The sequence below is a fragment of the Hippocampus zosterae genome, chromosome 1, assembly GCF_025434085.1.
Source record: "Hippocampus zosterae strain Florida chromosome 1, ASM2543408v3, whole genome shotgun sequence".
NCBI classification, from domain to species: Eukaryota; Metazoa; Chordata; class Actinopteri; order Syngnathiformes; family Syngnathidae; genus Hippocampus; species Hippocampus zosterae.
In genome coordinates this window covers 5,428,922-5,453,221 of record NC_067451.1, presented here as the reverse complement: position 1 = coordinate 5,453,221, position 24,300 = coordinate 5,428,922, and the positions used below count along the sequence as shown (strand labels likewise).

The 24,300-nt window shown below is 47.1% G+C and overlaps 1 protein-coding gene across 2 annotated transcripts in view; it reads left to right on the top strand.

The window, feature by feature from the left end:
- The window catches only part of ppargc1a (peroxisome proliferator-activated receptor gamma, coactivator 1 alpha), a 230,716-nt gene that overhangs the window by 96,248 nt on the left and 110,168 nt on the right, over positions 1-24,300 (top strand). The gene's annotated exons all lie outside the window — the stretch shown is intronic.

The window sequence follows — 24,300 nt, the reverse complement described above, 5'->3', positions numbered from 1 at the left end:
CACTCAATTTATTTAGATGAAAATATTTTTTTTACCTCTTTTAGTTTTGACTGTTTTGTTCGCTTTCATTCACTGCAATGCTAACCGTGGCCTGAACACATTTTCTTATTTTGGGGGTTGGTGGGGACACCCACAATCTCCCCCTCTAAAGCAACAAGAATTGAATCTGAATTTGAAGCTGAGCTGATCAATAGTCTTTTGTTCTATTGATGGGGCAGCATGGCCCCCCTCCGACTTTCGAGGCCTGTTTGCTCATCACTTATGCAACCAATAAAGAAACAAGACTCACTGATTCAAAAGGAAATGGAGGGATGAGCAGGTAAGCTGTATTTTTATTATTCTGCTCTATTCTCCAAGTTCAATGATAGGATTATTGATACACATATTATACTGTTGGCAAAACTTTGTGTTGTTTGTGTATGCGCATTCTAATGGAGGTAAGTGGCTGATGTACAAAAAAAAAAAAAAATCGCATTCTGAGATGAATGGCCAGGATGTAAAAACAGTGTCACGACGTTCCCGTATTGTCTCATGTGTCTCCACATCGGATGTGATTGATTGGCGTGCTTGTAAAATTCCTATTGCTCGCTGTATTTCTCTCTTTAAGACTCCCCAGACAGGGGAGAAAGGTGAATTCTCCCCCACCAACCCTCCCCCTCCCGACCCCTCTCGCTTTACATGTCCGATCGTTCATCTCTCCGCCGCCGAATTCATTTCAATTAGCGCCCCCGTAAGCCGCCGCTCTCCCTCCGCATATCGATCGGCGGGCCGCTGCTATCTCCCGCGCACACGAACAAGATCACAAGGGTGTGTGTGTGTGTGTGTCTTTGTGTTGTATGTTGAAACATAGCGGGCACCTTCGCCACTCCGATCAACAATAAATATGAGCAGCGGCAAACAATTACCCCCTTAACGAGGGATTAATTGTGTCAAGATGGAGTGAGGGCAGCGCAGAGGTCGTTTGACGCCGTCCATTCCTAATGTGTTTATTTTCATTAGTTAGGCAAATCAGCCTAAGTAGCCTTTTGCCGGGCCGTGTTGTCGTCCGTTAGCCGTTGCTTGCTCGATGTGGCATGTGGGAAAGGAGAGACACAGTCACGACTGCACTCAAATATGCACTCAAATACCAAATGAGAACACTCACAAGAAACTGTTGTAGGCCACAGCTCACGTGCAGGCACTCGCATGCTCTCGATATATATTTTATAAGGCCACGCCCTTTAAAGGCACACATCCAACACGTGAATGCTACAGCACATACAGTAATTCATAGACAGATAGACTGATATGATCAACTGGATCAGCAGATATTTGGCATTTCATGCGAAATTGGTGATTGGAACTAGTCCATCTGCTGATCTCAGTCATTGGTTTTCGACTCCAAAATCCTGATCGTCGAAAGCAGTGGTGCCCAAGTTCTGTCCTCAAGGGCCCCTCTCTAGCCTGTTTTAAATGTTTATCTACTTCATCACAACTGCTTCAAATCAGGATCATGATCAGGCTTCTGCAAAGCTTGCTGATGAGCTGATCAATTGAATCGGGTTTGTTGGAAGAGGGAGACATCTAAAAAGAGGCTTCTCGAGGACCAGACTTGTGCATCTCTGTTGAATAGCCTCATAAATACGCTTCATACATTTTTTTTAAGGACTTCTCTTTTCTTCTTTTGCAATGTTCTCCTTCAGTGATTTTACATGCCACCCTCTGAGCAAACGTTCCGGCACCCCCGGGATCATATGGTAAATATAGCACAAACTGTGAGCAGGGCTTTGCTGTATTGATACACGGGCCAGAGCAGCTCAGAGTAATATTATGAGGTTGCGCTGAGATCAATGTTCTAAATGCCTTTAACGCTGCCGCTTCAACTCATTTGTCACTTATCGATGGCGGCGGCGGTGAGGCGAGTCCTCAGCGCCACCGCCGCCATCGCCTTGATACATTTGTCGCTTCTCTAACACGCCTTGTCAAGCCTCCTAAGTGTGTCGTCAAGCCTGAGTCATAACTTGAGGCCAAGCTCTGTCATGTTAGCCGCCGACAAGCGATTAGGCGTTTTGTGTGCGCCCACGCGGCAGCCAAATGAAAACTGCCGACCATTTGTTTTCGGGCTCGCTACAAGAGCGAGCCGGAGCGCTCGCCCACCGTCCGCCGTCCCCTCTGGCTGATGGAGGCATGCGGCCGGCGTGTTTACATTCGAATTGTGCACACGTGAGGGCGGCGAGAGAAGCGGGATCCAAATTGAATCGCTTTCTCGTCTCGCCGGGGCCGGCATTGCTTGAGACGCCGTCATTGACAGCTCGCTGCAAGGAGCTAGGATGGATGCCGGCCCCTCAGGCCTGCTCCGTGTTGCATGCTGGGTAGTCGTTTGATGGAACATGGCCATGCGCTTTCATTCCGTTGCTGTAAACGAAGTCGACAGTCATGGAAAGCCACACAGACTGAATGTAACAAGCACTATGAAACAATATCAGCACTCTCTCTTATGTTGGCGGACACCACGAGTTATCTTGATTTGAAGCTACAGCAATGCTCGCAAAAACTCGCCTCTCATCATCATCATCTTTCCTCACTCAAATGAATGAAAATGACAATCTGTTCGAGCCCCCTCCCAACTAAAATGTTATATTTGAAGGACAATGGCACTGTGTAACAAAATAAGTTTCACTTTTGACATAATGACATTTTTTTTAAAAATTGACAATTTGTGCATCATGATTTCAAGTTTCAATTTATTGTGCCACTCTTTCTGGTGGCACATTTTGGTCACCAGGGGGCAGTGCAATCCAGTCGGGCAGATCCAAACAAGAGTCACCATGACTTTCTGGGATTCAGTCAGCTGCAGTATTATTTGTGGATTGTTGCAGAGGATAAAGAATATGTGCAGGGGGACACTGGTGTGATTCTCAAATTAGCACCAGCAGTGTTTGTTAGCTATTCATTTTTTCCCAATCTGCCATCCGCATGGATGAACTTTGCCGATTATTTATAAAAAAAAAAAAGAAAATAAAAAATGGCATCAACACCAACGGTGTCAAATAGTGATTTTTCGCTCATGTGTACAAATGTAATTTTAATGAGCTTTTTTTTCTGATTGTTATTTCATTTTTTTTTTTGTTTTTGCTTTTAATTCCTAATTACAATACGTGGCTACACAATGGCAGCTTATTAAAATAGTACAATTAACTATTCTCTAAAAATAATTCCAAATGAAGACAATTAAGTCGAATGGTCGGCTCAGCTAGCTTACCTAGCACTGTTGACCGGCACCACCGACATATTTTGACGGAATGTCGAAGCCGCCGAGCGAGAGTACGGAGATAATATCTTGCCTGCGGGCTTCCTCCAACATCTTTGGCCACCGTCAGTCTCACCCTGAAATGTAGCCGTTAGCCGAGAGCCAAACTCGTCAAACAAGCTGCCTTGGGCTCCTTGGCATCTTACCGTGAGGGTCAACTTCAAAATAAAAGCATAACACGTAATCAATGACTTGCTGAGCTTTTATTTTGAAGTTGGTCCTGGGAAGCAAATGTTGTGGCGGCTGACTTGACTTTGAATTAAGGCTGTCCTGACCGCTGTCAAGCTGGCTGACTGAGCTGCAATAGTCTTCGCGCGGAAACAAGGTGACCGATTTGAACTAGCGCACCGCGACATAGCCAGGGCCGACATTTGGGAACAAGCAAACCAGCACATAAAATTACTGGTATGCTCGTTGATGACTTCCCTGTCAGCTTGTTTACGCGTCTACGTTATGCGTGTAAGAGTTATCTCCAGGGTTTTTTTTTTCTTCCTCTCCCTTCCTACTCCTCCTCTTGGAAACCTCTCACACCCACCCCCTCCTACTATTAACCCCCCCCACCCCCCCTCTCCTCAAAAGCTGCACCTAGCTATTTATAGCGGGAAGAAGCCCGAGACCATCAAAGCTGTTTCCATATATCAAAGCCCATCCGATCGTCTCCTCTTTCTCATCCGTGTCTTCTAAAAGGGGAAGGCAGGGAAAGCCCCAGAAGGAGTTGGGAACCGCCGCTGGGAGAGCGCCTCGGTAGGGCGCGGGGATACGAGTGTGGGAATGTGCGAAAAGCGAGTGAGTGGGTTTTCGTGTTTCCTCAAATGTAACTCTTCTGGGTAGCGGCGGCCTGGGGGTTTGATGTGTTGATGCGATGCGGCGTTCATTGTCACCTAATGAAATTACAATGAGGCCTGGGAGGCCCGCGGGGTGGGCGGGGCCCGCTAGGAGGCGCTGCCACCACTGTTGCCGGAATCCATTTTCAACTTACGTTTTCCCTACGGCCCAACGCCTACGCCCCCCCCCCCCCCCCCTCCGTCCTCGTACAAACATGGAAAACAAGACGGGGGCTCCGCGGGGACGAGGCTTCCCATGCTGAGCGTCGACTTGGAGTGCAGCATGAGTTCATTCACAGATGATCGCCGCTTAACTCTCCTACGACGGACACGGTTTCTTGGGAACGGCCATATTTATGTCCCTGAGCCAATTTGACCCGTGACACGCCTGAAACTCAAGGGAAAACAAAATGCAAATTATTTTCTACCTTCTTAGGGGTTATAAAATTTACATTAAGTTTTTATGGAAGGGGAAATTTGGCATTTACCACGGCAATTAACCATGAACTGATCAAAACTGAATGGAAGTGTAACATAATATTACAGGCATAAATTGAAATATTTTTTCATTTACGGACAGCCATTATTCATTCATTCATTTTCCGAGCCGCTTGATCCTCACTAGGGTCGCGGGGGGTGCTGGAGCCTATCCCAGCCGTCTTCGGGCAGTAGGCGGGGGACACCCTGAATCGGTTGCCAGCCAATCGCAGGGCACACAGAAACGAACGACCATTCGCTTTCACACTCACACCTAGGGACAATTTAGAGTGTTCAATCAGCCTGCCACGCATGTTTTTGGAATGTGGGAGGAAACCGGAGCACCCGGAGAAAACCCACGCAGGCCCGGGGAGAACATGCAAACTCCACACAGGGAGGCCGAAGCTGGAATCGAACCCGGTACCTCTGCACTGTGAAGCCGACGTGCTAGCCACTGGACTACCGGGCCGCCATACAGCCATTATTATTACTCTGAATTATTTTGAAAAGCTGATGTGACCGAGGAAAAAAAATTGGAAAAAGTTGAATTTTGTGACATTTAGTAAAAAATTTTGATCAACGTATAGTGTGACAAATTTTCTGAAATCTTAAAAAAAAAAATCAGTATTATGCTAAAATTCAAACTATATTTACAACCTATCAATGGCCCATAAACTATTTCCAACCGTTTTTATTGATTGAACATGAAAATGGGTCAGTTTGAGAACGATTAGAATGTGCCGTGTACCTGCGTGTGACATCACATTCGCCACGCCAGCTCCGTTATTTCATTTGAAGTTACCCATTCAAGATATGCAAACTAGCTGTGAGGAAAAATAAAAAGAGCACAAAACCTTGTTTTTCATCACCCATCGGGATTGTGGAAACAAGCGCGTGTTCATTCTGTTTGTTTGTTTGTTGTCAGGAGAGCGAAACAGCGACGCAGAACCTTAAATGCACTCGAATGAAAACAACAAAAAAAAAACAAAATCTCTTTCATCTCAACCTCGCTCCGTCAAGGAGACGTGGCACCTTGGCGGAACCCTGCTCCAAAAACATTTTTTGAATTACAAACACTGAAATGCAATTGCATTGCACTGTCGGGAATTCGTTTTTATGATGATGATAATTGTTATTATTGTGAGTTTTGTCGATTCGGTCTTTGTTCTATTTTTATGTACAGTACCTCACATTGTATTTATTGTAGTGCATATATCGTATGGTATAATATATGTAATATCTTTATTTGTACTCGTTTTTTTTAATCTTGCCCTGTTTTACTCTGCTCCGTGCAGCCAGGGCGGCTTGGCAGAAGGAGATCTGTTCTCAATTGCCTTCGCTGGAGAAATAAAAGTCCACTCGAATAAATATCACACAAGCGCCACGCACAAAGTACTTCGCCAAGTCGACGGCACGCAAGACCTCGCGTGTGTTTTTCTGTGCTTTAAAGCTGTAATAGAATTGACATCATCGGCTTTTTTTTTCCTCAGCACTCAATGGCTTTCTTTTTTCTGGTTGTTAGCAAAACATCAATTGGACCGATCCTTACGAAACTCGGTGGACGCACAAAAAAAGTCTCAAAGTCACATGACTGAAATTCAACAGTGAGCCATTTAGGTTTGAGGCAGTTTTGGGTGACTTAGCAGACGTCTCAAACTTTTTTGTTTTTTTCCCGTGAATAACTTTCTTCACTCTTTCGATTGGCTCACCTTCCAGTCGGTTTTATCGCCCCACCTGTTGCTTTGCCGCGTATGTAACAGCCTGGGAGTGAATTTTAATGTGGATGAGAATTGTTTTGACCCCTGGTATGGGAATATAGACAGTATATACATATATTTTTTGCCTCATTAACAAGTCTCCCGTGTCGCGTTCCATTGAATCCCAAGCATGTGAGCATCTTGTATATGTGCAAAACAAAACGCCGTCACGGGCTTTGGAGGCAATTATGTCCTGTCGAGCTGGTGTTAAAGGTGTACGAGCCTCACACACACCTGCACAAACACACGACGTCTGCAGAATGATGCATCACACACCTTTGTGTGTGTGTGTGTGTGTGTGTGTGTGTAAGGGGGGAAGGGGTTCGGGGGAGCGGGCATGCCTGCACTTGCGCATGTTGAAATATGGCCCCCATATTTCACTGCACACACAGCATTTGTAAATGCCAAGCGCTTTCCCGCGTCGCCTCGCCCTTCCACTCTCACTTGCTCGCTCGCTCACTCTCGAATGGAGCATCCCCGCCGAGGTGTGGGCTTTTAAGAAATTGAAGGAATGACCCACCAGGAATTGTGGTGAGGGAGGTGTGGGCCAGCCTCCAAATATTGGAAAGTAATTGTCAACAAAGACAAAAAAAAAAAAACAGAGGCACTTTTTTTGTGCAGGCTTGAAGAGTTGAGGGGTGTTCTGTTTTGTGTGTGTGCGTGCGTGTGTGTGTGTGTGTGTGTGTGTGTGTGTGTGTGTGTGTGTGTGTGTGTGTGTGTGAGCGTGTGCGTGTGTACGTGAGTGTCGTGCTGATTGGCGGTAACCATGAAATCACCTTTATCACAAAGGATGATGGGAGCCAAAGATGAGAGTGCTTGATTGCCCCCACACCCTTACATTCTAGTCTCTCTCTCTCTCTCTCTCTCTCTCTTTCTCCCCCCCCCCCCCCCCCCCCACTCCCTAGGCGCCGCACTCATTCAATCTCCCGAAGCATCACAGTAAATGGCTAAATTTATAACTGCCACTTCAGCTGACAATCTCGCGCTATCACTCCATTCTCACTGTCTGTCTCACTGTAGTGGTTGGAGAGAGGAGGAGAGAGCAAAGGCAGCCATGTTGAGGCGGGGCAACTCTAGGCCATTGCCACGAAAAACATAACTCGTACGATGATATTCATTTTTCCGTGCATTTTTGGGAGGGGCTTGTCCTTTTCACACTTATATTCTACTAGCTGGTTCGCCGCCCTCCGGGCGGCTCATCAGCTAGTTCCTGCGGAAGGCTGGTAAGGTGGGCATTCGGCCCACAAAAGTGTTGTTGCTTGGTTCAACTTTTTGTTCATCTTCATTGCTTATCGCGAAAATAAAGAGATGTTTAGCTCTACTAAATAACTAACAATTTTATTGCAATGCTTGTGGGTAGACAACATTTTTTCGCTAAGATGCCCGCGCGATCGTAGTGAGCCACTGCCTGAGCGGCGCAGTGGCGGCGCGCAGCGGCGCGGTGAAGTAGGTACGTTTTGAAAAGGGACAGACGGAAGGACAGACCGCGTGCGGGACGACGCGCAATATATATATAGAAGATACGGTGGCTTAAAAAAATCTGAGGGTGCCTGCTATTACACCCTGCGGTACACCAAGGATGTATAACATTTCTGTATTTCCTTTTCCAGAAATTATGTTCTTCAGGTTTCTGATCAGCTTAACTGGTCAAATGTTTTGCATGCAAAATACTGTATATACAGTTTGTAAGGAGAAATCCTTTCAATCAATCAATCAATCAATCAATCAATCAATCAATCAATCAATCAATCAATCAATCAATCAATCAATCAATCAATCAATCAATCAAACTGTTATTGACCCGTAACCAGAATGGTTTATCGGTTGGATAACTTCTAAATCGCATACTGTATAAAACAGTTCAAATGCGATATCATATACAAGCAGAGGTTACCCGATATGACACCCTGTGGTACACCAAGGATTATATGTATTTTTTTTGTTTGTTTTTGTTTTGTTTTATTTTGTTTTAAATGACTTTTCTCTGGCTTCTGACTGACTAAACACGCCTAAAAACTGTCTCCCTTTCTGCACATCAGTATTTTGATAGAAATTAGGTATTGGATTACACAATTACCATAATGCTGTGGCTGGTGTACGTGTTGTATCGAGCCCCCCCACCCCCACCCCCCGCCCAAATTGTCTCGACAGGCTATTGTGGCTTCTGATGCAATCTGTTGTTTTGCCCTTTGTACACCCCATCGATGTTATTCCTCCCCAATTTCCCCCCACCCCTTCCGCGTTGCTTTTTCCTTTCCCCGTGCGGGTTGGCCCATGTCAAGGCCTCTGTCTCCAGCCTTCGTTTGACATGCCGCTCGTAATGGTCAGACGGGGGAATACTCTCCCGCCCGGTGACGTCCGATCATCTCCCCCCTCCGTCAACGAGCCAGGCCGTGTCGCCCAAATGGAGAAAATCTATCGAAGGCCATCTCTGAAGGCTGATGCGAGGAGTTGATTTGGTGTCTATGAATTTGGACGCCGGAAAATAATAAGTGGATAAAAGAGGGGAAGGGGTTATAAAACTGACACGCTCAAGCTGGGGACGTTTGTCGCCGCTCGTCACTTTTTCCCCGCCAGCCCGTGGACATGACAGCCCAGGCGGCTGAGCGGCATGTGGCAGGCTCCCAGGACCCGAGTGCGGAGTGACAGATGACTCCGTCGCGCTCAGGCCATCATGATGGGCGGAGGAAGGGGTGCGGGGTGGGGAGCGAGAGGCGGGACGAGATGTCTTGTGACAGTATCAAAACCCAGCAGACTTGATGCCGCGTCTGTCAGCATTTTGGAACGGAACTGAGTGGCGCTGGCTGAGGAGATTATTTTTATTTGATGATTTTTAGGGACCAAAGCACCAGGAAGTCTGGAGGCTTTCTCGTCATCGGCGTGTGTTTAGTATTCATCTTTCCTTAAATAAATCGCCTTTTTAGTAGGTCAACATCCCTGAAAACTCATCAGTGCCATACTTGGACTAAGTCCGCATATGAATGTGGCCCAATTGTGTGAAAGCTCAATTCCAAAACTTTAACTATCTCATGCAAACGTCAAGTTTGATGATCGTTCCGAGGATTCGCCCTGAAAAAAAGGGGGTGCCCTGCTTGTAGCTTTCATTTTGGATTCAGATTCACAGTTTGTTTACATGAGTCACAGCAGTCCCCCCCCCCACACCCCCCTCGCCTCTCATTGGCCAAATTCTGGATGCCTCGTGAGTTATGCCTCATCTGGAGAGCACAAACTCTAACCTTTGATGCCTCCTCCATCCCTCTGCATTATGAGAACAAGAGATCGAAAAGGGAAAGACGTCTTTTTCATGTTTTTTTTTTCTTCCTTGTTTCCATACAAAATATGACAAACAAACCATTTCGGAATGGTTACCGGCCTTTATTAACGCGATCATTTTTCTGATCTTGCTCTACAATGTTGAGAGTAAAATCCTTGGGATGAAACCAAAGCGGGCGCCCCGGTAGTCCGGTGGTTAGCACATCGGCTTCACAGTGCAGAGGTACTGGGTTCGATTCCAGCTCCGGCCTCCCTGTGTGGAGTTTGCATGTTCTCCCCGGGCCTGCGTGGGTTTTCTCCGGGTGCTCCGGTTTCCTCCCACATTCCAAAAAAAACATGAGTGGCAGGCTGATTGAACACTCTAAATTGTCCCTAGGTGTGAGTGTGAGTGCGAATGGTTGTTCGTTTCTGTGTGCCCTGCTATTGGCTGGCAACCGATTCAGGGTGTCCCCCGCCTACTGCCCGAAAACAGCTGGGTTTGGCTCCAGCACCCCCCGCGACCCTAGTGAGGATCAAGCGGCTCGGAAGATGAAACCAAAGCACAAGCCTTTTTTTTTTGAGTTGTGACAGCACTTAATTCCCGCGGAATCACCATAACAGTCAATAATGGTCCGGCAGTGACCTCCAGGGTAGTGTTATTGACCTATTTAGCATACACGCCGGGCGCACGCAAATGGACAGACGCTTTATTTGTGCCGTTATTTATTAGCCCCTGCAACATGACTGTAATGACCGTTCGGGGACTCTGCTGGAATGCGGTTTTAGATTATCATGATTGCTACTTATTAGCGCGTGCGCGTTTGTGCGTGCGCGCGCATGCCGCACTGGGAGAGATTATCCCAAGCTGTTTGAATAAAGAAAACACAGGCAGTCTTGTACAAATTGTTACTGGGATAGTTTTGAACGCGTACAGCTTAGCGTCAAGGACACAAACATCCACAGCTAAAGTTTTTATTCTTTTTTTTTTTCCTGTTGGGAGACATCATTACACGGGAAATGCAGCAAACGTTTACCTTGCCATTCATTTGGTCCTGAGAATCAATATTTCACCGGGCAGACGTGCTCACACACACACAGACACACACATGCACGAATTGTTTTTTTTTTTTTCCCATCAGGATTGTAGGAAAAGTCTCTGAAGAAAAAGCTGTGACATTAGCAAGGATTAGTCAGAGAGGTGTTAAAATGAGAAGCGAGATGGTAGACCCATTTTGAAGAACTGCGCCTTCTCCGGTAAAATAATTCCGATGCTTGGGAAAACACCATCGCACACACTGCAAAAAAAAAGCCCTGGCTGCATTGACTAAAAAGGGAGGAAAGCTCATGGTGTATCCCCTGACCTCAACCCTGTTGGGAACCCGCGCAGCATGAGGGCTAACCGCCATCGAAAATAGCCGGATAAATCTAGCGCATTTTCTGCATTATAAGGCACACCTAAAAGCATTTAATTTTCGCCAAAGTCGACATTGCGCCCGATAATCTGATGCGACTAATATAAAGGGAGTGTAACTCTCTTTTTATTCCCCACTGAGTTGTTTCCCTATGAGTGTTCCTATGCCAGCTCATGGTGATTATTAGCAGGAACCAATTATAACCTAAAAAGGGTTCTGCCCAACACTAATTGACATGTGCAGTCGTCAACACACACTCAAACAGACGAGTACTTTGTGAACTCTGCTCGGCCATTATGAAACGAAAATAAATACCAAAAGCATAGTTTAAATCTGACTGAACGAAGGAAGAAGGAGACAAGCAAGACTCAGGATATTTAGCCCCTTGTGGATGAGAGCCCACGAGGTTTGTGTGCCTTTTTGTCGAGTCAAATGTCTTCATCACTTTTGTCTCTCATTTATTGTTTTGTAATGCCGTTTGTATTTCTGTGTTTCATGTCCGTGTTTGTGACCAGTTCGAATGGCTTCGTTAATGCTGCAGCGGCTGTGAAGGCTTTGTAGAAATAGAGCTGTATTGTATTGTATTGCATTCCTGTAGCGTGGCACCATCTAGTGGATGAGTAGTGCAACCGTAGCCACAATTGTAGCTTCTATACACCTTATAATGCACTGCGCTCTATGCATAAAAAAAACTTTTTAAAATTGGCCGCTCATTGAAGGTGCACCTTATAATCCGAAGAACCTTATAATGCTGAAAATACGGTACCTTCCACCGTGAAATAATTCTGGTTGCAATTCCGCATATAAAGGGGGGAAAATTAGTCCTTGATCTGAGAGCTTGATGAGCATCCGCATCATTCATCCATCCGTTCATTTACGAGACTGCGCATACTTGTTAGCGTCACGAGTGACATTTGGCAAAAGATGGGGTACGCTACGGACTGGTCGTCAGCCAGTCAGAGAGCACATACGGACGAACGACCATGAGCAAGCTAAGTTCATGCCCATGTCAGCGCGAGAGAAAGTTTGGACGTGCTCACCATTGAATCATTATCCACCCGCCCTTCCGCTTGACTGTTTTGGAAAATGTTCCAAAATAGCATGTGATGAATAACGGCATATGACGTTATGATAATTGGCAAAAAAATAAGCAATCTCACCTCCATTCCAGTCAGGCCCCCTCAGGGAATGAATGCAAAGGCTGAAGTCATCCACAAGGCAATTAGCCGGAACCTTCCCAGGCAACATGGCCGCTCGCAAATGCGGCGGAGGTGTGTGCAAACACGTAGGATTTCTTTCCGTATTTTCAGGTAAAAATGTGCCGCCTCACAGGTACTCGGTATCTCGACGGGATTAATTGCTCATTTAGCAACTCTTTTCCATATTTCACGCTTGAGAGAGGATTCAAATTAGCTTTGCCATCAGGGTTCACGTCTTCCCCACAGGGGTTGGGATGACCACAGCAACTTCACGTGCGCTCTGTTGCAATCTTTGTAAATTAGCCCGAGAGCGCCCGACGAGCCTCGTAGAGCGGGAAAGGTCGCAGCGGTTATTTGGGCGCGGACGCCGCCGAGGCTAGCTGCCGAATCGGCCTAATGGGGTGGGAAGGCGAAGTCGATGGCTTTCCTCGGACGCTCGGCTGCACTGATACATCTCCTGCCTTTCTCTTCTTGCGACCACTCATCCATCCACACCATTCTGATGAGTCGTGTCATTAAAGCCAGCGTCCGCCGAGGAGATAATTAGCCAAACTGTGGCATTAATCAGCGACTACAGCCTCTCGTTCCTGCCAGAGTGTCTGGTCTGGGACATCCTTTTTTTGTTCTTAATATATTGACCCACGGTGTCCCCCTCCCTGTTCCACACTTGGTCGACATTAACCTTCGAAGGCTTGGTCGTTTGTCTACGACCAGGCCGTGTTCACCGTCCCTCGCAGTATTTCTACCACGGAATGGACCCATAAATGCCACCGTCGCGAGTGGCGGAGCGTGGCAGCTTGGACGGACGGCTTCGAAATACACTCGGAGATGGCACAATTTTCCGTTTGAGCTTCAGTGATGTTCCTCATCATTCTCGGCTGCCGCTCGAGTTGAAGATGATTGGCGCCGGTTGATTGCAAAGGGGGCTGTCTTTGGCGACAGCCTGCGCGTAGACTAACTTTGAGATCAGGTTGCACCCCGAGAAACCGACGATCTTGACCGCTGTTCGATCGGAATCCAATGGCTGGGGAGCCCGGACGATCGGGATCGAAGAACTGCCTTTGTGTCCGCCGCCTTCACAGTGGCTGGGTTTGCTTTGATGGGAGAAAGCCAATCTGCCTTGACACATTTTATTTTGATTCTTGCCGGATGACGATCCAGCCTCCTCAACGTGTCACCCCCAAGCAGGGAGCCATTTTCATGAGATGCCATTTTGTATTTTGATCAGACTTGCTCTGAGGCGGGGGTCTAAAATTCCAGTCTTTGGGAGCCACTTTCTCAATTCAAAGGATGGGATCATTTTTGAGACTCCTGCTTTAAGGGCCGCTTTACTTAAAACAATACCTCAAAGCCATACTGTATGGATACAATATTTCAGCCTAAAATATATTTCAAAAAACGTTCAAATATTTTGCTCCCATGAGATGACAACAAGGCATTTCAGATGTCTAATAAAGGAGCGGCTTACGAGCTGGCTGTGGCCGGCGGCAGCAGACTTCTCATGAATGTGTCAGCCAGCGGAGTCGGAGAAACTCTATTAGGCCACACCCCGTTGGCTTGGGCTCATGAATAATGTATGATGTCCTGCCGCTTCCAGGTGTGACTTCACTAAGAGAGTGGAGGAAAAAAAGAAAAAAAGAAAGAAAATGAATATTCAGTGACAGGTGGTAATGAAATCAAAACGTTGCGTATGGTCGTCGGACTTTGGATGGAGTCTGCGTGTGTTGCTCGGGACTGCTGGACTGGCGCTGATGGAGAGAAATGAGCGACTTTATATGCACTGACAGGGCTGAAATGTTGCCGTGCACTTTTAATGGTTTGTCTGACAGCAGATGGAGCTGTCACCGCGAGCGTACTGATGGAGGCCATTTTGTTTTGGCCCATGGCGGAGGTGATTTGTTTATCAGGGAGGGGCACTGATGAGCAGGAGGACGCCCAAATGACCCATCGGTCAACATTAAACAGATTTCATTTAGTTGCGCTAACAAAGGACTCGACGCGGATGCACAGAAGCCACTGTTTGGTCTTCTGCTTTGCAGGATGTCACATCATCAGTATTTATTTGAATTTTAGTTGACAGATTTATGTATACATCCAAATATATATACAGGTATATAACCTTCATGGACAGAATCTCTAGGCGCAGCCGAAGCGTTGAGGGGGTACGTTTTGGTGGTCTCAGTATTGCATCCCTGCTTTTTGCAGATGTGGTGCTGTTTTTGCGACGTGGTGCTGTTGGCTCCTTCAAACAGGGCTCTCCAACTCTCACTGGAGCGTTTCGCAGCCGAGTGTGAAGCAGTTGGGATGAAAATCCGCACCTCCAAATCTGAAACCATGGTCCTCAGTCGGAAAAGGGTGGAGTGCCCCCTCCGGGTCGGGGGGGAGATCTTGCCCCAAGTGGAGGAGTTTAAGTATCTTGGGGTCTTGTTCACGAGTGAGGGCAGGAGGGAGCGAGAGATCGACAGGCGGATCGGTTTAGCGTCTGCTGTGATGCGGACGTTGGAGTTTTCTCCGCAGGGTGTCCGGGCTCTCCCTTAGAGATAAGGTGAGCAGCTCGGTCATCCGGGAGGGGCTCTGAGTCGAGCCGCTTCTCCTCCACATCGAGAGGAGCCAGATGAGGTGGCTTGGGCATCTGATTCGGATGCCTCCTGAACGCCTCCCCGGTGAGGTGTTCCGGGCATGTCCCACGGGGAGGAGACCCCGAGGAAGACCCAGGACACGCTGGAGAGACTATGTCACCCAGCTTGCCTGGGAACGCCTCGAGATCCCCCAGGGAGAGCTGGAAGAAGTAGCTAGGTAGAGGGAATTCTGGGCTTCCCTGCTAAAGCTGTTGCCCCCGCGACCTGGCCCCGGATAAGCGGTAGAAGATGGATGGATGGATGGATGGATGGTATATATGTATGAAACATGTATCTGTTACATACATCTATTTTGATGCATTTTTCTTTATAAAACATTTATGTCTGAATTTTAGTGGGACTTGGAACGGATTAGGGCATTTACAGGGAAAACGCGTCTCGACCAAAATTTTCTACTTAAGAAATTTCTTCCAGAACCCAAAAATTATAAGTCGAGGTAAAACATGCTTTTCATTGGATAACAACGATAAAAAAAGCATGCTACACCAAACTGGGTTTATTGTTTCTTTTATTTATTTTTTTGTCCAAAGTTGAAACTGTTTCATTTTTATAGAGTGATACAAAAAAAAAAACCACGCGGTTTGTGCTTCTGGCTGTATGAATGTGGGCCTTCTACAAGAAACAATTTCTTTGATCAGACCTTTATTTATCCAGGCAAATAAAATTTAGAACAAATTCTCCATTCTCGTAAAACAAAACCAAAACAAATAAATGCAATCTTTAATGAACAAGCGGGACAGTTGGTAAAAGCTGGTTTTGCTACCCTCACTGAACATTTACATTCCAGGGCGGTGATGCGGGGCCACACTCTTTCTTGATCTTTAACGGTAAGTATGAAGAGTAAATCTAATTGTTTTTCCTTGATAACGAAATTGTAAATGAGTAAGCGGCGGGACAATTGTGATCCGCCGGCATCCGAGCCAACATCGGGTGCAATTTCCTTTGCGGTGTTTGCGTGACCTGTCCCTGACAGTCGTCCTTTGCGCCTTTGTCTGGCCCTCACTTCCTCTTTGCCATCTGAGATGGAGGCGTACGCTGGGCACCCCAAGGGGGGAGTTGGGCATTGCTAACTTTGTTTGAAGAGCACTGGGCTCCTCTCAGTCAAACATTGACCTTTTCCGTTCCCTCTGACGGCTCTCTTCCGGTTCCCCGAAGATGTGCTATTCCCCCCCAACCTCTCTGCCGCCCCCCCTTACCCCCACCTTTTCAACCCAAACAGCTCACTTTTGATTCCAGGACTTCCTTTTCGGTGCAGAGCCACAGTTGGATTTTAGGTTTGGAACAAGTGATGAGAAAGTGTGTCTAGGTGGAATATTTGCCTCAATACATTCTCTCATCATGACACAAGCCAACAAGCTGTCGCGTTCGATTTGCGATTGTGGGTTAACGAGAAAGATACAAAATCAGCGACTTTTTTGGCGGAGCAAACGGTGCATTGCCACAGCAACAGCATTTGACGGAATAAAAAGCTTTGCTTTAACTTTTCATCTTGAATATCTTAAGATGAAACATCCACAGGTTCAAGACCATCGGGTAAAATCTCTAAATTTTTTTGTCGTGGGCCACACAGTAGTTAAAAATATGTTTTTGTTTGGTAACAACTAAATGCGTACACTATGTCAACGTTTTTAGTTATTACACATGAGTAGAAATTGTGCTCCAGATGTTACTAAGAATCATGAAGATGATGAATTTGATTCTCTTTTTCGGGCCAGATAAAATCACGCAGTGGGCCGAATCTGGCCCATGGCCCTTGATTTTCGTACAAGTTCTCTTCATGCTGGCATTAAGGCTCGTAATAGTTTTGTCAAACTTGAAACTCGGACAAAACACAACATTGAAAGTAGTCGTTGCCGACCTTGGAAGATGTTTTTGTAGTGCTATTAAAGAGTTTGAGGTTCGTGGGTGAACTCACACTCTACAGTTTGTTGTATTCCGCTTCTCGTGCCAAAACTCTGTTGGGATAAACTACAATTACGGGTGCTACGAATGAACCGTATAGAAAATGGCTTTGCGTTTTTCTTCGGATTTCCACGTTGTCATTCAATATATTCCCTGTGACTGATTAGCAAGTGGTCCAAGGTTGACCCAATGGTGTGCTTGCTTCGCTCGCCAAATGTTTGTCACTTCGAGGGATGGGGGGGGGGGGGTGATTGCTTAATTAATTACACTTAATCTGTAGTTGCTCTGGTATCGGATTTATAAAAAATCTAGCAATATGGCGCCCCGCAACCAGGATCATGATGGAAAAGTTTTGGGATGGGCGATATTAAGTCATAGTTGCTGATGTTCTGAGAATGAAAATACCGTATTTTCCGCACTATAAAACGCTTTGGAGTATAAATCGCACCTTACACCAATGTCCTTTAAAAAAAACGGTTTTCATATATAGGGCGCACCACATTAAAAGGTACTTAGAATAGAGGCTACATTGGTGGCTGCTGTTGCATTATGCATCCACTAGATGGAGCTATGTGCAATGGAATTCGATACAATACAATACAGCTTTATTATAGAACGCTTTCACAACCTCTGAAGTTGTAACAAAGCACTTTACACAACAGTTAAAATACTACGTCGAAGAAATCTGAATATTGATCAATATATAAGGCGCATCGGATAATGAGGTGTCGGCTTTTGAGAAAATGGAAAGCTTTCAGGGGTCCCGTATAGTGCTCAAAATACGCTACTGTACTTGGATTCGGTGTTAGTGGCGCTAACCTTTGGAAGGATGAGCAATGGAGAAGCCCGTTTATTGTGCTTTTGTGTTGTGTGGATTTTCAACACAAGTCATCGGATTCACATTGTTGACGTGAAACGTCTAAAAGAATACCTTGGGTCAGGATCCTGCAAACAGCAAATACTTCAACGGCATTTGCATAACCTGTCTTCACTTTTCACTTAAGCTCGCAGTGCCACGCCGCGTGTTGGAGTTATTTGCTCAGCCTCTGTGCTGAACAGGCTCTATTCAAGTTCCCCCAAATAGAAAATCTGCCTTACTGTTGCCTCAGGAGATGGTAGGCTGTGGAAATAACGCGTGCTCGACTCCAGCCGGCAGTTGGTCATTTATATGTAGCGCATATGATGTGAATGCGAGAGGAAGCGGATGAGCATTTTGTGTTCCTGGCATATTAATCTGCTGGTTGTGAGCAAGAAGCAACAGATTAGTTTGGACCTGCATGCATTTGATTCTATATACTGCAGGAAATCTATCGCAGCAGTTACGGTCAGCGCTCACTTGCCTCACTTTTTACATGACACGATTGTGCTTTTAAATCGCCCTTCAATCCGAGTGGTCCCGATGGCCACATTTGAAGTCGCCTGAGACAAAAGTTGCTCATGATCGAAATCGATTCATGTCCACTAAGACGGTGTCACGCAATATACGTTATTCTCCTAAGTTGCAAATCAGCATGATAGTTTGAACGGACATTCTTACATCACTTTCTAGGTTGAAAAAGGATGAAATGGCCAATGATGTGAGCAGACTTGCGATTTTGTTGCGGTGTCGGTGCGTGTCTGCATTGATGAAACGGCACTGTGTCGCTTTGTTGAGTTGAGAAATTGAGCTGTTCCCCATAGAGACAAGCTGCGATGAAAGAAAAAGCCCAATGTGTTTTCGGAGCACAGAAGTAAAAACAAACCTTCCCTTTGCCCAGATCAATTACCCGGGGACTGTTAATCAATTGCAATGACGGTCTAATGATTTAATGTCGCAGGTATGAGGAATGACCACTGGTGGAGGGTTTTTTTATTGTTGTTGTTGTTCTTTTTGTCCCCCCTCAGCACCCTTGTTTTGGGTTCCGGTTGACATTTCAACATGACCTGAGCTCCATGTGGATGCTCTTTTGAAATTTGAGAACAAAACAAAACAAACAAACAAACAAACAAAGAACAAACGAAATCCCTGCCCTACCAATCATGGAATATGGATCCAGGTGTAGTCGCAGCTTATTTTCTCGGAATCTGACTCATGCCGCGATGATTGATTGGCTCAATGAGGCACACTAATGATTTGGATTAGAAACGTATCTTTGTGATCCCGTCGCTTATCTGTTTGCCGAGTGCCTTCCTTCATTTCCTGTTCCTTGATACAGCGATAAAGACTCCTATTTTATGCTTAGTTAGTTTTGATGAAGAACTAATGGGGCTTTCAAACATAGTTTCTTGATAAGGTGCGCACTATATGGGGATACCTCGAGTCACGTGCTGCCGAATAAACAAATATTATCATGCGCCAACACGCGTGTCGTACGTGGGTGAGTCGTTTCCCTTACGATGAACCTCAAGTCCGACCGCTCGTTTTTCCATCATGTCTCCAAGTCCGGCAAGGCAAAGACCCCCCCGAGGGACGCGACGTCATATCTGTCCGGGAGCGATGCAGAAGACGTTTAAGCGTCTGAGGCTTTTTGGTGGCTCGACACATCTGGCTTGCCGAGATTAGTGCGCACGTGGAAAGTCCTTGTCACGTGTGCGCTTTAAAGCCAAACAACAACAAGCCCAGCTCAGAAAAAGGAGCTGAAAGCCATAAATACATTTTACCCTCCTGTTATATTTGTTTCCTTGGGACACCAAAAACTTCCAGTCGGCCTGAGTTGCTGTGCGTTTACACATTTATAAAATGCATTTACAGCTCGTAGATAAAATGCTCGGTATCCACCCCGCTTTCTTGCTCGGTTGTATACGGCCCGTATCGGTACCTGCTTTGCCGCAGTAACTAACACCCCCAGCAGGATGAAGCGGCCGTCGTTGGACATGTTACGCCAGCCTCTCATAATGAACTGAAGTCATTTGCGTGGCAGTAATTACGCACTTCTCTGATTAAAGATGGCCACGGTGGATAGTATTTGGGTAATTATTCCCTTTTGCTCCACGTGATAAGCTCCGAATGTCCAGCCCGGCGCAGCGGAGGGAAGTTAATGACTGCAAAGATTGGTACGTGCGAATATCCAGCGGCTTTTTTTTTTCTCCGCAAAGTGGAGAGCCTCAGCATGGAGGCACTAGCTAGGCTAAGGTAATTGGCTCTGAAATGCCTCCTCCACTGTTATAAGAATGCTAATGACAGCTAGCCTTAGCTCCTGAGGGTGACTGCCCCTTCAGCGATGCTAATTAAAGCCTCCCTTTTTTGGGGGGGGGGGGGTGTTCTTCTTCATCATCCAGTTTGACCTAATCCCTCCCCTTATCCCAATTTACTGTTTGTAATTAACACTTGTCTCGCTCATCTCTTCGTTAGCTTAGCCACTCTGGCAGCTTTTGACCCCCCCCCGCCAACCCCACACCCCCCTCAGCCTGGGGCCTATTTTGTCGACACTGTGTAACCCTGCAGATTGGCTTTCCCTTCATGTCACCCAGAATGTTGCATTTTTTTCATGCCACCGTCATCTCCCTATTTGGAATTTTTTTGGGCATGGAAGACTCTAAGGATACGGCCTTGCTAACTGCCGTACAGCATACTTATTGTGGCTTGGACGAGGATTGGATTGGGCTGGGCTCTCTTTCCTCTATCCACAAGCCAATCAAAACCTGACGACGGTCACTTATGACAGGGAGGGAGGGGTGGACGGATGGATTGATAGTACATTTTAGCGACATTCCGCAGTCACATCTGAAGGTGTCAATTGTGAGGTATAAATGCGGATAATACACCCTGTGAAATGCAAAGGCGCAATAAAAATGCAAATGGGTGTTTGTGATTGTCCTTCATGACTCACAGAACCTGCTTTAATTTAGCCAGGAACATGGTGTTAGCCCTGCCAACCCGAGCGGACCCACAGAGGGGAACTTGGGGGGCATCATCACAGGCAGTGGGTGGCACGAGGAAGCCAAACAAATGGGCACTGAGAGGTGGTCCAGATTTCTCAACGGAGGCAGCCTCCCAACACGCTGGGTTGTGTCGCGGGGGGGCTTCGCAGCTACCGTTTTAATCAATGCAAACAAGGAAGGGTTGTGGAGCGAGGATTCGGACAGTGGAGGGGTGGAAGACGCCAGCTTGAGGGACCTCGATGGGCCTGGCAGCGGAGATGGCATATGCCCGGCCGGGAAATCCACGCCAGGAGGCATTTGTATGACAAGGCCCAGAGATGGAGCTCATGCTAAGAAGAGAGGCTTTGTAGTCAAAGCCAGATAAAACACACACACACACACACACACACACACAGACAAGCTTTATTTGAACATTGCTGACAGTTGTACATGGTCTCCGTTGCCAATATATGAAAGTTACATGTTTGAGCCCGCGTGCCTCAAATCGCACTCGGCCAACCTCTGACTTGACAGCGGCATATTTGAGGCGGGGCAGTAAGCGTGGAGCCGATAAGGTCATGCCTGTGAATCTTCTGTCATGAGACAAGCCCAAGAACCAGTGTGCAAAACTGCGATTTGTTTGCCCTTCAGACGGAACTCGGCAAAGTGTGCCTGGACATACGCATTGCGGCTTCACATGTTTGATCATTTGATAGATCCGAACCTTAAACTTTATGGCTAACGCCAACCCAAACAGGAGATTATTTGCCTGTCCTGTTCAGACAAAACCATGGCAAGGGTTCTTTTCACGGGTGGCCCGGTAGTCCAGTGGTTAGCACGTCGGCTTCACAGTGCAGAGGTACCGGGTTCGATTCCAGCTCCGGCCTCCCTGTGTGGAGTTTGCATGTTCTCCCCGGGCCTGCGTGGGTTTTCTCCGGGTGCTCCGGTTTCCTCCCACATTCCAAAAACATGTGTGGCAGGCTGATTGAACACTCTAAATTGTCCCTAGGTGTGAGTGTGAGTGCGGATGGTTGTTCGTTTCTGTGTGCCCTGCGATTGGCTGGCAACCGATTCATGGTGTCCCCCGCCTACTGCCCGGAGACAGCTGGGATAGGCTCCAGCACCCCCCGCGACCCTAGTGAGGATCAAGCGGTTAGGGAGAAAGAAGAAGAAGAAGGGTTCTTTTCGCATTTGTGGGGCTGCCATTTTGATTATTCATGTGCAGTCTTATCCATCCATTATCTGATCTGCTTTACCCTTGCAAGGAATCGAACCCCGGTACCTTTGCACTGTGAGGTCCACGCGCTAACCACTCGAACACCGGGCCGCCAACAATGCGGTATTAGCAATCGATACATCGAAATGGAAATGTATGAATCGGCCTTTCGCCACAATCTTAAATCGGGCCATTATGAAACCAGCACCAAATTCTTCATGGTAAAGTGCAGCCGGTTTACTCATCCATATAAAGATTGCTCTGCCTTGGCTGAGGTCTGACATTCCCTCGATGGACATGAGCCCGACGTGGTCGGGGTCAGCCAAACCGCAGAGCTTCACATCACTCCCAGCTGACCCGCCTCTTGACGGTGCCTGCCGGCCCGGCTGTTCGTGTGACCGGGACCTCTTGACCACCCCGCTCAGATTATGTAAATCTTACAATAAATGACACAAGAAGAAGAAGAAGAAAAGGGAAAGAAACGCCATTGCTTTCTTGCGTCACTCGCAGCCGTAGCGCTTGCATCATTCCCGTCGTTCCTTTCTATTCCGACTCCGATCGTGTGACGCATACTGCGGTCGAAACTTCATGGAAGATTCTTCCCGATCTTGTGACTAGAGCACACGACTCGTGACATAGCCCGAGAGGGCGGCCAAGTGATGTCATCGATGGAGAGGCGAGGGGGTGGGGGGGCAGGCAGACATGGCCTGCGGCATTCCACGTAAAGCCTGGAGCAGCCGCGGTGGGGGGGGGGGCGGGGGGGGCTGACAAGCGAGATTAGAGCAGGGCTGAGAGAGGTGGGCACATGAGAGAGATTATGCGCCAACGGATGAGGCTAAGGTTACAGCCAGCTGGATGGTGGTACTGTACGGCCTGCGGGATGTCGGCGAGCTTGGGAAAATGGACGGATCGTGTTAAGGGGTGGAAGGGAGGTGGCAGGGGAGGTAGTGGGGGGGGGGGTCACATGAGCAAAGTTTCCATGGATGAATCCCCGTCAGCTGGCCTGCACAACGTTAATGTTCGACACTCAAATGTGTTGAAAGTCTGACTCGGGCCGTTGCTTCAGCGCCGTCCATTATCGTGGCATCGGAGGAAGCCGTCACAGGCGTTTACTGATTGACGCGGGATCTTTTCCACATTCAGAACAATTATTTAACAAGACAAAAAAAAAGCAGTTGACGGCGTCCTGGCGTCGCCAACGTATACCTCACTTCTATTTCTCATCTGTCGGGGCAGACCCAAAGCAAAAATATTACGTTCAGGGCATATGTGTCCAACTCAAGATCAGTTGGACGAAACTAACCTTGCATATCGATGAATTGATTCTTGTTTTTTTTTAGCGGGATATCTGTTCTGAAAATGAGATTTTTCTCATTTTTTTTTCACGTAACAGATTTAAGCATTTTTTTCCACCTTCTTAAATTTAGCTGCACAGTACATTTGAATGTTTGCTGACCACAATTTTCCATCCATCCATCCATCCATCCATCCATCCATCATCTACCGCTTATCCGGGGCCGGGTCGCGGGGGCAACAGCTTTAGCAGGGAAGCCCAGACTTCCCTCTCCCTAGCTACTTCTTCCAGCTCTCCCCGGGGGATCCCGAGTCGTTCCCAGGCAAGCTGGGTGACATAGTCTCTCCAGCGTGTCCTGGGTCTTCCTCGGGGTCTCCTCCCGGTGGGACATGACCGGAACACCTCACCGGGGAGGCGCTCAGGAGGCATCCGAATCAGATGCCCAAGCCACCTCATCTGGCTCCTCTCGATGTGGAGGAGAAGCGGCTCGACTCTGAGCCCCTCCCGGATGACTGAGCTTCTCACCTTATCTCTAAGGGAGAGCCCGGACACCCTGCGGAGAAAACTAATTTCAGCCGCTTGTATCCGGGATCTCGTTCTTTCGGTCACAATTTTCCATGACTTCCAATTTCAAAGTTGTTGTTGTAACATTACGCAATAGCAGTCAAATTCAAAGGCAATTGTGTCCATATCATATGACATAGCGTTACATTTTTAAATAATGTTTTTTTTTTTTTTTTTGCGGTCCTCTGAGAGAAACTCTAACTACAAAATGGTCACGTGGCGGTTCACGTCGCTTTCGCATGAGCTTCTTCGACACTGCCTTCTCATCAATCGTATTTGAATATTCTCGCGCTGTCGTTTCGGACAGAACTTGCAAGTGACTCAATTGTCATGGCTTCAAGGCTTTTCGATCCACTGGTACTTTGCACAGAGGGCACCGGTTGACCAAAAATCGACTTCGGTCAACTTTTTTGAACCCACACTTACTTCACAATTGCAATGTAAGTGACAACATGGTATAGGAAATGTTATGCCTCCCAATGCCGGGGTCCATTTTTTTGTTGCTGGGGGGTGTTCATGGAACCTCCTGTGACTAAAATGTGTAACTGTAAAGACGTCTAACAACATGTGTCACCCGCGTGCAGTCGCGTCACCCCTTTTCCCACATGAGCTTTTGGTGAGGGCGGTGGGGGTAT